The sequence below is a fragment of the Oncorhynchus nerka genome, linkage group LG18, assembly GCF_034236695.1.
Source record: "Oncorhynchus nerka isolate Pitt River linkage group LG18, Oner_Uvic_2.0, whole genome shotgun sequence".
NCBI classification, from domain to species: domain Eukaryota; kingdom Metazoa; phylum Chordata; class Actinopteri; order Salmoniformes; family Salmonidae; genus Oncorhynchus; species Oncorhynchus nerka.
Genome location: NC_088413.1, coordinates 30,952,778 through 30,965,508, shown reverse-complemented (window position 1 = coordinate 30,965,508; position 12,731 = coordinate 30,952,778).

Sequence of the window (12,731 nt, the reverse complement as noted above, 5' to 3'; positions counted from 1 at the left end):
TTGGAAGTGATTACAGCTGTGAGTCTCTAAGAGCTTTCCACACCTGGATTGTGCAACATTTGCCCATTGTACTTTTCAAAATTCTTCAAGCTCTGTCAAATTGGTTTGTCATTGCTAGAAACCATTTAAGTCTTGCCATAGAGTTAAGTAAATTCATGTCAAAACTGTAACTCGGCCACTCAGGACATCCACTGTCTTCTTGGTAAGCAACTCCAGTGTAGATTTGGCCTTCTGTTTTAGGTTATTCTCCTGCTGAAATGTGAATTAATCTCCCAGTGTCTGGTGGATAGCAGACTGAAACAGGTTTTCCTCTTGGATTTTGCCTGTGCTTAACAATTACAAACTTAACCATAGCTTGATGCACCCACCACTATGCGTAAAAATATGGAGAGTGGTACTCGGTAATGTATTGGATTTGCCCAAAAATAACAACACTTTGTATTCAGGACAAAAAGTGTATTGCTTTGCCACATTTCTTTCTGTATTATTTAGTGCCTTCTTGCAAACAGGATGCATGTTTTGGAATATTTGTGTTCTGTACAGGCTTCCTTCTTTTCACTCTTTCATTTAGGTTAGTATTGTGGAGTAACTACAATGTTGTTGATCCATCCACAGTTTTCTCCTCCTGTAACTGTTTTAAAGTCACTTTTGGCCTCATGGTGAAATCCCTGAGTGTTTTCCTTCCTCTCCGGCAACTTAGTTCGGAAGGATGCCTGTATCTTTGTAGTAACTGGGTGTACTGGGTGTACACCATCCAAAGTGTAATTAATAACTTCACCATGCTCAAAGCCATATTCAATGTCTGCTTTTTTCATTTAATTGTATCTACCAATAGGTGCCCTTCTTTGTGATGCATTGGAAAACCTCCCTGGTCTTTGTGGTTGAATATGTGTTGGAAATTCACTGCTCGACTGAGGGACCTTACAATTATCTGTATGTGGGGGGTACAGAGATGAGGTAGTCATTTAAAAATCATGTTAACTTATTATGTGACTTGTTAAGCACATTTTTACTCCTGAACTTATTTAGGCTTACCATAACAAAGGGGTTGAATACTTAACGACTCAAGACATATCAGCTTTAAATTTTTGTTAACTTGTAAAAATGTCAAAGAACAATTCCCCTTAGATATTACGGGGTATTGTGTGTCGGCCGGTGACAAAAAAAAATCTAAATTGAATCAATTTCAAATTCAGGCTGTTGCTGATGCTCCATATACTCAACTAGTCTAAAGAAGGCCAATTTATTGCTTCTTTAATCAGTACAACAGTTTTGTGCTAACATAATTGATAATTAGAAAACCCTTTTGCAATTATCTTTTCAAAATGATACACTTGGATTAGCTAACACAACGTGCCATTGGAACACAGGAGTGATGGTTGCTGATAATGGGCCTCTGTACACCTATGTCGATTTTCATAAAAACTCAGCCATTTCCAGCTACAATGGTACTTTACAACATTAACAATGTTTACACTGTATTTCTGCTCAATTTTATGTTATTTTAATGGACAAAAAATGGGCTTTTCATTCAAAAACAAGGACATTTCTAAGTGTGTCCTCTCTGAACTTCCATAAATCTGACTGTCCACAATAATCACATTATTGTATTATTGTGTGCATGTAACTATTCTGTGTCAAAACGGTCAATAGTGTACAATATAGCATTGAGCATTGACAACACAGTACCTAAACTAGCCACCTCTTTTCCCCCAATCACTCTCTCTGGTGTAGGACACCTCACTGGAGACCACAGGAGCTTTGTGAAGCCAGCAGGACACAATACATGGAGAGATGACCAACCAATCACTGTTGGTGAGGGGAGTGGAACCTCAACCCAGCACATTATGGTGATTGAGGTCAGTGTAATAGTGTTGCATCAAAATGGCCAGTGTAGGGGCCTCCCAGATGGCGCAGTGGTTAAGGGCGCTGTACTGCAGCGCCAGCTGTGCCACCAGAGACTCTAGGTTTGCGCCCAGGCTCTGTCGTAACCGGGAGGTCCGTGGGGCGACGCACAATTGGCCTAGCGTCGTCCGGGTTAGGCCGGTAGGGATATGTTTGTCTCATCGCGCATGACTTTCAACCTTCTTCTCTCCCGAGCCCGTACGGGAGTTGTAGCGATGAGACAAGATAGTAGCTACTAAACAATTGGATACCACGAAATTGGGAGGAAAAGGGGTAAAAATTCAACAAAAAAATGGGCAGTTTATTTCAGTAAGGCTCCCCTCAGCTATTCACTGTCTTGCATGTACATCCTCATTTATCTGCCATAGGGGAGCTTGTGAGACTTCCCTACGACATTGTTATCCAATGCTACTCATATACCGGTAATAACCTCCCCTCTTTTTGTGTCAGCCTGCAGATACAGAGGCTGCAGGTCCTGGGATCAAGCTGGAGATGTCTGAAGGAGAGGGAGACCCACGGCAAAGCAGAGACATCCAGCCTGGAGCAGCTGGGGTGCCCCCTGTAGCCACAGAGGACCCCACCACCGCCCCAGCGCAGCCCAGGACCCGATGCAGCATCATGGATGTCAGTGGACACTCGCAGGGTAAAGCTAGTGACTTCTTAGATTACAGGGAAAGCTTGGAGACAAATCTAAATGTTGTGACCCATTCCCCTTTACACTCACTCAGGGATCGTGACCCAGTGTCCACATCGATGGGGCCTTCTGATTCACACGGCTGCGTCCTTTTTGATCAGGTGCTGAACTCAAACGACAGGACTAGAGCCCAGGCTCAGGGAGGGGGAGCCACGTCATGCAATTGTAAAGTGAAATGGTTCCTCTGCATGTTCTGTAACAAAGGCTTCAGCTGCCTCCAGAAGGTGGAGATCCACCAAAGGGTCCACACAGGGGAGAAACCCTTCAGCTGTACCCAGTGTCATATGTGCTTTTCCCACTCGTCCAACCTGAAGAGGCACCATAGGGTCCACAACCCTACATCTGCCCCCAGTGTGAGAAGAGGTTCTCCCACCAGAACCAGGTGAAAATGCATCTGAAGGTCCACACGGGAGAGAGGCCATTCACCTGTACCCACTGCAGAATTAGCTTTTCAGAGAGGCGCTACCTCAGGATACACCAGCAGAGTAACCATTCCACTCGATAGCTTCTGACGTTTAGCTCAAACCCTGCATTAAAGACAAAGATTCATTTTTATTGTTGTCAGCAGAAAAGACTCACAGATGCATTTGGAATCAAGAGAGGAACAGATTTCCGTGTTGAATATTCCTGGGTAGAATATTTCACCAAGACATTGTGTGATATATAAGCCTAAACAGTCTGTTGCATTTTGTGTTTGTACTGTGTAGGCGATATGATGTTCACAAATGCCTATTTCATTACTTCCATTCAACTACTTTCCCAAGACACTTAATGTAAAAATGATTGCTGTTTATCAAATTAATGGAGATATTTAGTTTAGACATATGTGTGGTTTTCATATGGTGTATTTAACACTTGTTTATTTAGTAAACACAAAATCGGCCTTTTCGTTCTTAGACTTTCATTGCGACTCGTTTTGGCCCTGTACTCCAGCACTTTGGATTTGAAAATGACTGAGATAAATATGTAGACTGTCAGCTTTAATTTGAGTGTGTGTATTTTCATCCATATAACTTTAGAATTTTCAGCTATTTTTGTACATAGTCTCCCCTTTTTAGAGGACCAAAAGTATTGTAAATTCACTTAAGTGTATTGAAGTAGTCAAGTTTAGTATTTGGTCCCATATTCAATGATTACATCAAGCTTGTGACTCTGCAAAATTATTGGATGCATTTACTCTTTGTTTTGTTTGTTTCAGATTATTTGATGTGTCTTTCACTCATTCAAGATTCATTCAGGATTATCCAAAATCATGGTAGCATCCACATTAATATGTGTTTAGAAACATTCTATTCTTATTTACAATAAAAGTGACTGCAAAATGACGCACTACATTATTTACCATTCATTTCTATTGGGCACAAAATCATTTGAAACACAACCATAACAAACAACAAATACATCCAAGTTTGTAGAGTCACAAGCTTGATGTAGTCATTGCGTGCTAGGAATATGGGACCAAATACAAAAGTGAATTTGTCTCAAAACTTTTGGTCCCCTAAAATGGGGGGACTATGTACAAACAGTGCTGTCATTTCTAAACGGTTCGCCCGATATGGATGAACATACCCTCAAATGAAATCTGTCGGTCTGCACACTCATTGTCATTTAAAATCCAAAGTGCTGGAGAACAGAGCCATAACAACAGAATTGTCACTGTCCCAATACTTTTGGAGCTCTGTGTACATCACATCTAATCTCGCCCTATTCTGCACACACCAAACAGCGCTTTAGAACCAATATACAGTTGTGGCCAAAAGTTTTGAGAATGACACAAATATTACTTTTCACAAAGTTTGCTACTTCAGTGTCTTTAGATATTTTTTGTCAGATGTTACTATGGAATACTGAAGTATAATTACAAGCATTTCATAAGTGTCAAAGGCTTTTATTGACAATTACATGAAGTTGATGCAAAGAGTCAATATTTGCATTGTTGACTCTTGTTTTCAAGACCTCTGCAATCTGCCCTGGCATGCTGTCAATTAATTTCTGGGCCACATCCTGACTGATGGCAGCCCATTCTTGCATAATCAATGCTTGGAGTTTGTCAGAATTTGTGGGTTTTTTTTTTTGTCCACCTGCCTCTTGAGGATTGACCACAAGTCCTCAATGGGATTAAGGTCTGAGGAGTTTCCTGCAGTGGACCCAAAATATCGATGTTTTGTTCCCCAAGCCACTTAGTTATCACTTTTGCCTTATGGGAAGGTGCTCCATCATGCTGGAAAAGGCATTGTTTGTCACCAAACTGTTCCTGGATGGTTGGGAGAAGTTGCTCTCGGAGGATGTGTTGGTACCATTCTTTATTCGTGGCTGTGTTCTTAGGCAAAATCGTGAGTGAGCCCACTCCCTTGCCTGAGAAAACACCCCACACATGAATGGTCTCAGGATGCTTTACTGTTGGCATGACACAGGACTGATGGGAGCGCTCACCTTGTCTTCTCCAGACAAGCTTTTTTCCGGATGCCCCAAACATTCGGAAAGGGCATTCATCAGAGGAAATTACTTTACCCCAGTCCTCAGCAGTCCAATCCCTGTACCTTTTGCATAATATCAGTCTGTCTCTGATGTTTTTCCTGGAGAGAAATGGCTTCTTTGCTGCCCTTCTTGCCACCAGGCCATCCTCAAAGTCTTCGCCTCACTGTGCATGCAGAGGCACTCATACCTGCCTGCTGCCATTCCTGAGCAAGTCTGTACTGATGGTGCCCTGATCCCGCAGCTGAATCAACTTTAGGAGACGGTCCTGGACGGTCCTGGCGCTTGGTGGACTTTCTTGGGCGCCCTTGAAGCCTTCTTCACAACAATTGAACCGTTCTCCTTGAAGTTCTTGATGATCCGATAAATGGTTGATTTAGGTGCAATCTTACTGGCAGCAATATCCTTGCCTGTGAAGCCCTTTTTGTGCAAAGCAATGATGACGGCACGTGTTTCCTTGCAGATAACCATGGTTGACAGAGGAAAAACAATGATTCCAAGCACCACCCTCCTTTTGAAGCTTCCAGTCTGTCATTCAAACTCAATCAGCATGACAGAGTGATCTCCAGCCTTGTCCTCGTCAACACTCACACCTGTGTTAACGAGAGAATCACTGACATGATGTCAGCTGGTCCTTTTGTGGCAGGGCTGAAATGCAGTGGAAATGTTTTTGGGGGATTCAGTTAATTTGCATGGCAAAGAGGGACTTGGCAATTAATTGCAATTCATCTGATCACTCTTCATAACATTCTGGAGTATATGCAAAATTGCCATCATACAAACTGAGGCAGCAGACTTTGAAAATGGATATTTGTGTCATTCTCAAAACTTTTGGCCACGACTGTACACAAAATGGGACCTTTTTAATAATACAAAAATGTTCTCCCCAAATTGTATCTTGTCTCATCGCTGCAGCTCCCCAACGGGTTCAGGAGTTGAAGGTTGATTCATGCGTCCTCCGAAACCGCGCTTCTTAACACCCGCCCGCTTAACCCGGAAGCCAGCTGCACCAATGTGTCGGAGGAAACACAGTTCAACTGACGACCGAGATCAGCCTGCAGGCACCAGGCCTGTCACAAGGATTTGCTAGAGCGCGATGAACCAAGTAAAGCCCCCTCGGCCAAACCCTCCCGTAACCCGGACGCCACTGGGCCAATTGTGCACCGCCCTATGGGACTCCCAATCACGGCCGGTTGTGATACGCCTCTAGCACTGTGCCACTCGGGAGGCTAAAATGGGACTTTTCATTTGAAGACTTTTTTTCATTTGAAGACTTTTTTTCTTTTAGACCCACACACTAACAAACACCTACCGTACACGTCAGAATAGTTTTGTCAGGCTTGTCTGATGATTACTTGACTTATCATAGCTAACTCATATTTACCCACATCATATTTATGTCCACCATGATGGGTTTAACAACAATGAAGTCATTCTGTAACTACAGTATAGGACTCAGATGTCGTGGGGATGTGTAAACACGGTGTTGAAAGTGTGTTTATTATCTGTGTGTACTTACCTGAGGGAGTGTATGTCTGTGTAATCTCTTACCTCTCTTCCAGGAGGAGAAGGAGGGGTGTGAGGAGGGTCTGGGGCACCCCGAGGGGAACATGGTCATGGAGGACAACCAGACTACACCTCCTGAACCTCCAGAGTATAGGACCACACAGTATTACTGAGGTGAGCCCACCCAGGTCTTGATTACATTTGTCTTCAGTGTGGGACCATGCTTTTGAATGATCAAATCATTAAAGTGTCAAGTAATCAACTCAAATCAAATTGTATTTGTCACACACAAGCATGTGTCGTAGACAAACAGTGAAATGCTTACTTACGGGCCCTTCCCAACAATGCAGAGATTATAATAAAATAACTAGCATATTAGCATAGTACTCATAGTAATCCCTCATTGCCCAATCAGAAGATGCTCCATAGCAGGTTGCTCATATCAGATTTCTTGATCCAACATCCTCTCTGTATCTCTTATAGTCAGTAGACATGGAGGATGGGAAGCCTGATCTGCTGCTGGTCAAAGAGGAGACAATAGAAGATGGACCAGAGAGCATTGATTGACCTGCTGAGTGGACTAAAGATGGGGGAGCTTGTTTTTTTTTTTTTCATTTTCTTCATTCATGAAATGAAATTAATACAACTTATGTTAAAATATAAAAACACACAATGTATGAACTTGACCAGGTAATTTATCAAAAAATAATTCCCTCTACAATGTTTGTAATGTCTATTTTGTAATTTTCTTCCTGCAGGAGGCTAACAGAGGAGACTGGGCCATCTTTGATTCCCAGACCCAAGAGCTTTGGGCCTCATTCAATTGTAATTTGAGCAACTGGAGTTGCAGCGACTGAACTTGTGAATCAGCCGTGCCTTTGTCTTTGTTGTATTGAGAGATGTGATGGTGGACATGGGAGTTGAATTGGGCAGTGGGCAAGGCCATCAGCCCCACTGTGGCCCTAAGCTTGGTTTTCACTTCTGTGGGCGTCCCATTCACCACCATCTCCTTCCACATGCTGAGAGTGGTTCCGCTCTGGTCATGGGGTTCAATGTGGACTGACCTCCAGGTGGTCTTGGCCCTATCTAGGTATTGAGCTGCCTGCTCCCCGTCTTCCATGGCAAAAGAGGTAAGGGTTGCATAATTTTTCTCGGTGGGATATGCCCTTCTGAGCTCGTTCCACAGTGATACTCTGTATTTCTCAGGTTCTGTTGCTGACCCAAATGTTCCCAGTCCTGCTGTGTTTATTAGGGCATTCATGGTCGTGTAGTCAGTTGACCTAGCCAATAAGGCCTTCATGTCCCCCAAGGCAAGCCGGACCCCGGAAGTTAGGGACTGAAGCTGAAGCAGCCAGGCTGAGGCACCCCCATGTAAGCTCGGGAGCTGTTCCATCAGGGCCGTCAAATCTTGCATCTTCCAGGCAAAGTATTCCTCTCGGTGCGTTGTGTCGTCCATCCTGAGTGGCATTTGATACAGCCCATGTCGTCTTTGGGCTTCTTCTTCTTCTCTCCTTTGTCTGGCTATGATGCGCTTCGACCGTCTTACTGCCGTTTCAACGGGGGTTGATTTTCCCTTAAAAACTCCTTGTATCAGGACTATTTCACCCGTTTCTGCTGCGACTTCTTCCATGAGTTTCAGTTGGCTTTTTGCCTCCCATACACCTGCAGCCGTGAGGGGAACGTCTTCCTCTGTCTCCTCTTGTGGTTCCATATCATCTCCTCCCTGTTCTTCCGGTTCGCTGAAAGTCATTAAATGTTCTTCTTGTCGGCGGCCACTTGTGAAATACTCCTTACTAATATCGCTCCTTGGTTCCCCTCTATGTTCTCTGTACACACTGGATGTGCAGGAGGTGGGGGTTCCCCTCCCCTCTGACTTCAAGCTGCTCCCGTTGCCCCCTGCTCCATCTATGAATGGATTCCTCGTGTGGCCACTGGGGTGGAGCTGTTCTCGCATAGATCGAGGGGCATGCATGTCAGATGGCCCTGGTGTGCACCTTTGTGCACCCCCTGGTGTGGAGTAACCCTGTGGGCCAGGCTTTAATTCTTCACACTCCAGGTGGCCCCCTTTGATCAACGTATCCCCTCGGAGTACTCCTTCTTTTACAAGGAACACAGGGGCCTGTGTTGACGCGGGCCGGCCCTTTTCCCCTTATCAGTATAAGGTGGAGGCAAATTTGATAGGACCGGGTAAAGGGGTCGGGTCGTTGAGGGCACATGTGTTGGCGGGGCAGAGGGAAATGGATTTGGCGACATCTCCTGGTGGTGGCCCGTCTGCTCATCTTCCCCTTCTGAGGGAGTGGCCACCCCCATCATTTCCGTTTTTTTATTCAGTTGTGCTCTTAGCGCCTCTTCGATGGCCCAAGTTCCTATCTTCAGTTCCACTTCTGCCCTTTCTCTCTGTTTAGTCCCTTCTTTCTTAAATACGTGTTTTTTGTTCTTTTCTGCCTCTTTATCTCTAGCTTCCTGCAGCGTCTCTCTTAACCCACATTCCATTGTTTTCAGCTGGACCCCGGTTGGCGGTCCCCCTCCTAAATAACCTTCTTGTGTCCATTTTAGCTTTAATCCCTCCCAAACTTTCTTCATGTGCTTCCATTGTTCCTTTCCCCCTGTTCTATATTCAATTTTTTGTTCTAGGAACTCATTAAACCTCAGCTTTGGAGTATTGGGGGTCGCCATTGTGAATTTGCTTTAATCGTAATTTAATTTAATTCAATCGGAATTTAATCGTAGTTTTAATCGGAATTCTCTCCGGCTATCTGAATATAGTTAGCATATACTTCGCCCGACGTTGATTAATACCCACGATGTATTCGAAGAGACACTGCTGCTCGTGCTCTGTCTTATCTCTGAGCTTCTCCTTAGTATGTTTTAGTTCGAGAAAAAACGAATGGGTTGGTATAGCATTTGTGGAGCGCACAACCAAGGGATCTATTCGACTATTTAGTCTCAATATTTAAATATTATATTCAGATATTATTTCAATTATACATCAGTCATTTTGTTCCTGATTATACATTTAACACAGAAGTCATAGGTACATACAACATAGAAGTTTCGGATTTATCCAATAACCCTTATTATAATTCTATCTCTCTCTCTCTATCTAACCACCAACAATCTTAATGGAAACAATTACAACCACATTGCATTTTAATATAAACAGTTACAAATAGACAAAACAAGACAAAACAACACGTTATATCTCTGACCCCTGAAAGCCGACCCCCATCAGTGAATCTCTATCAGACTATCAGACTAGGGTCACGGGACAAAATTACAATTTCTCCCCTCGGCGCCAGGTTTAATGAATAGTAGTTAACTATCCCCTTACTGATCTCTATTCCTGACCCCTATAGAGCTGACCCCTATCAGAATTATTACACATGTCCGACCCCTATCAGTGAACCTCTATCAGACTAGCTTCGACCGGGTCACGGGACAAAATTACAATTTCTCCCCTCGGCGCCAGGTTTAATGAATAGTAGTTAACTATCCCCTTACTGATCTCTATTCCTGACCCCTATCGGAACTATCCAGGCCTTAAAGTGATCTCTCATCAATTGAAAGCTATCAGACTGTGCTGACCGGGTCGCGGGACAAAATTACAATTTATCCCCTCGGCGCCAGATTTAATGAATAGTAATTAACTATCCCCTTACTGATATCTCATCAATGATTTATATCACTCCGGCCGTCGCCGGATTGTTACCACATATGTTCACTTCACTGTCTCTTGACTCGTCAGCAAATTATAAATTTACACAAGAATTCATACTTACTCGGAAATACTGATCAAAATTTAGACAGACTATACGACAATATGCAAAGTTTGATTTAACAGGTTTTGCTTACCTTATTTATGGTGCACCTTTAGATCAGTTTCCCGAGTTGAGCAGAATTGTTGTCCACCCCCCGAAAAGTCTTCACCCGTCCTTGAATCGTCCTTTCACCCGCTCACCCCCTCTCTCACACCCAATCAGCTCACTTCGACTGGACCGTTAGTTAACTATCCTCTGCTTACCAAGTTCTGTTAGTAATTAGATATGTGGAAGGGTGAGCCGGTCAAGGATCGATTCAGACAAAGTGGTAAATTGTATGACAAGCGACAGTTTATTCAGAGTGAAGATATCTGGTACAGCGTAATTACGGCTCTTCCGTTAGCTCGCACAGAACAGCAGGAAAAGAGACCGTTAACAATTTACATAATCCTTATAAGTGGAACAGAAAGTAGGTTGATTCTAGAAGATCGGATCTTTGGATTGGTTCAGGCTGGGGTGTAGTCTGTAGTCTTCCGCCATTGGCTCAGTTGCCTGTCCGTCATCGTAGAATCCTCTTCGGGCACACAATGTTCGGCTAGAAAGGAGATTATGTGTGTGCGCTGGTTTGGCAGTTAGTGTGTAATGTGGGAGCTATCCTGTAGGGGACCCCACAGGCTTTACTGTGAGTTATAGCAATGTAATAGCAGTATGCTGGTCACCTGCATAAGAAATAGCATTTCTTTACAATATTTTCACCAACGAGGTATTGTACACGCATTGTTCGTGGCCTGTGTGCTTGTTTTGTACAGCTTTGACAGTGCTACTGATAGTAGTGGTGGCGCTTAGCTTGCACGTGCAAATTCAGCACACACAACATTCTATAATAGAATTGTGCTATTTGACCCCTCAAATTAAAAGCTTATTTAACTCGTCAAATACTGTTATATGACGTGTATCTTTTTTGACACGGAAAGACCCAAATGGTGTTCAATGTGCCTCACCCTAATAATTTAGTCTATTTTCACCTCTTAATTTTGCCTACTGTTCTAATTTGGTGTTGCACATGTAGCCTATAACCTGTTTTAGCCTATTTGTAAAATATTTAGCCTATTGTCTGTTTATATGCCCATTTATCCTAAGGTTCTGACTTGTTGAACAGGGAGTACATTGTAATAACGGCCCATGTTCTGAATTCTGTCGCTGTACATTTCAAAAGAGCTGAACAAATAGTTATATTGACTACGTCCGTCGTCGCTCATTAATGTCTTAATCGAAATTACGGATTGCCTCTTATCCGCTTGTCTTCCCTTATGCCATAGTTTGTACATCTCAATTGTCAGTAGAAACCACATTTGTTTAAGCAAGTCAGCCATATCGCAATTGCCAGGTCGCAATTGTAAATGAGAACTTGTTCTCAACTTGCCTACCTGGTTAAATAAAGGTGAAATAAAATAAATAAATAAAAAATATCAGCTATGTTTTTTTTAAATGCAGTAAATGAGGCTGAATGAACTGTTTTACTGTTAGACAAGGCTCCACTGAAATGAAGGTGTAGCAGTGGTAAGGTGTTAGAACTGCTGTTGGGACAGCTTTATGTAGTCCCTAACAATTTGTGGGCACTGTTTGTCACCGTTATTGTGCAATTAATGTGTAACAGGTGTAAAATATACTTTTTGTATTTCACTGAAAATCTCTCATATTTATTTTTATTGATTATTTTCAAGTTATTTTGAGATGTATTACACTACTTACAAGAGTGAATTATTTTGTTGTGTTTATTTTCAGAATTGTGTTGATGCTGTGATGTCATCAACAGGAGCCATGTTTTTACTCCTCAATTTACTCAGAGCCTGATGAGGAGAGGTAGTGTTGAAGTCGGAAGTTTACATACACTTAGGTTGTAAACTTTCTCATTTCAATAGCTCCTTGGTCATGTGACCTACTGACTTCAAACAAGGTTCAGAATGTCCACTGACTACACTTATATAGTCAGTGGACTATAGTTATTCCACTGTACTGGATCTAATACATATTCGCATTTTACATACATTCATACGTGTAATACTTTTTTATGACATACTGTGAAAAACTCTCTTAGCTGCTGGCTCTGTCACTTTCAGGCATGCACAGAGCAGACTGAAAGGGGAAGGGTAGCTCTTGACTTGAACCACAGGGGTTCTCTGTAAAGAGAGAGTAATCCAAAAGGCATAGACACACCCCTTGACTTTCAATTGGCACCCTTGATCTGTATGTATTCTATCCCCTTTCTGATTGGTCTCCGTAGTGCTTAGTCAATGGGAACTCTGTTGCCTGCCCCATCATACAGTTTTTACACAGTCTGGCTGTCTAACTAAAGTGCCAGAGGTATGAGGAGAGACATCCTCATTTTCTAT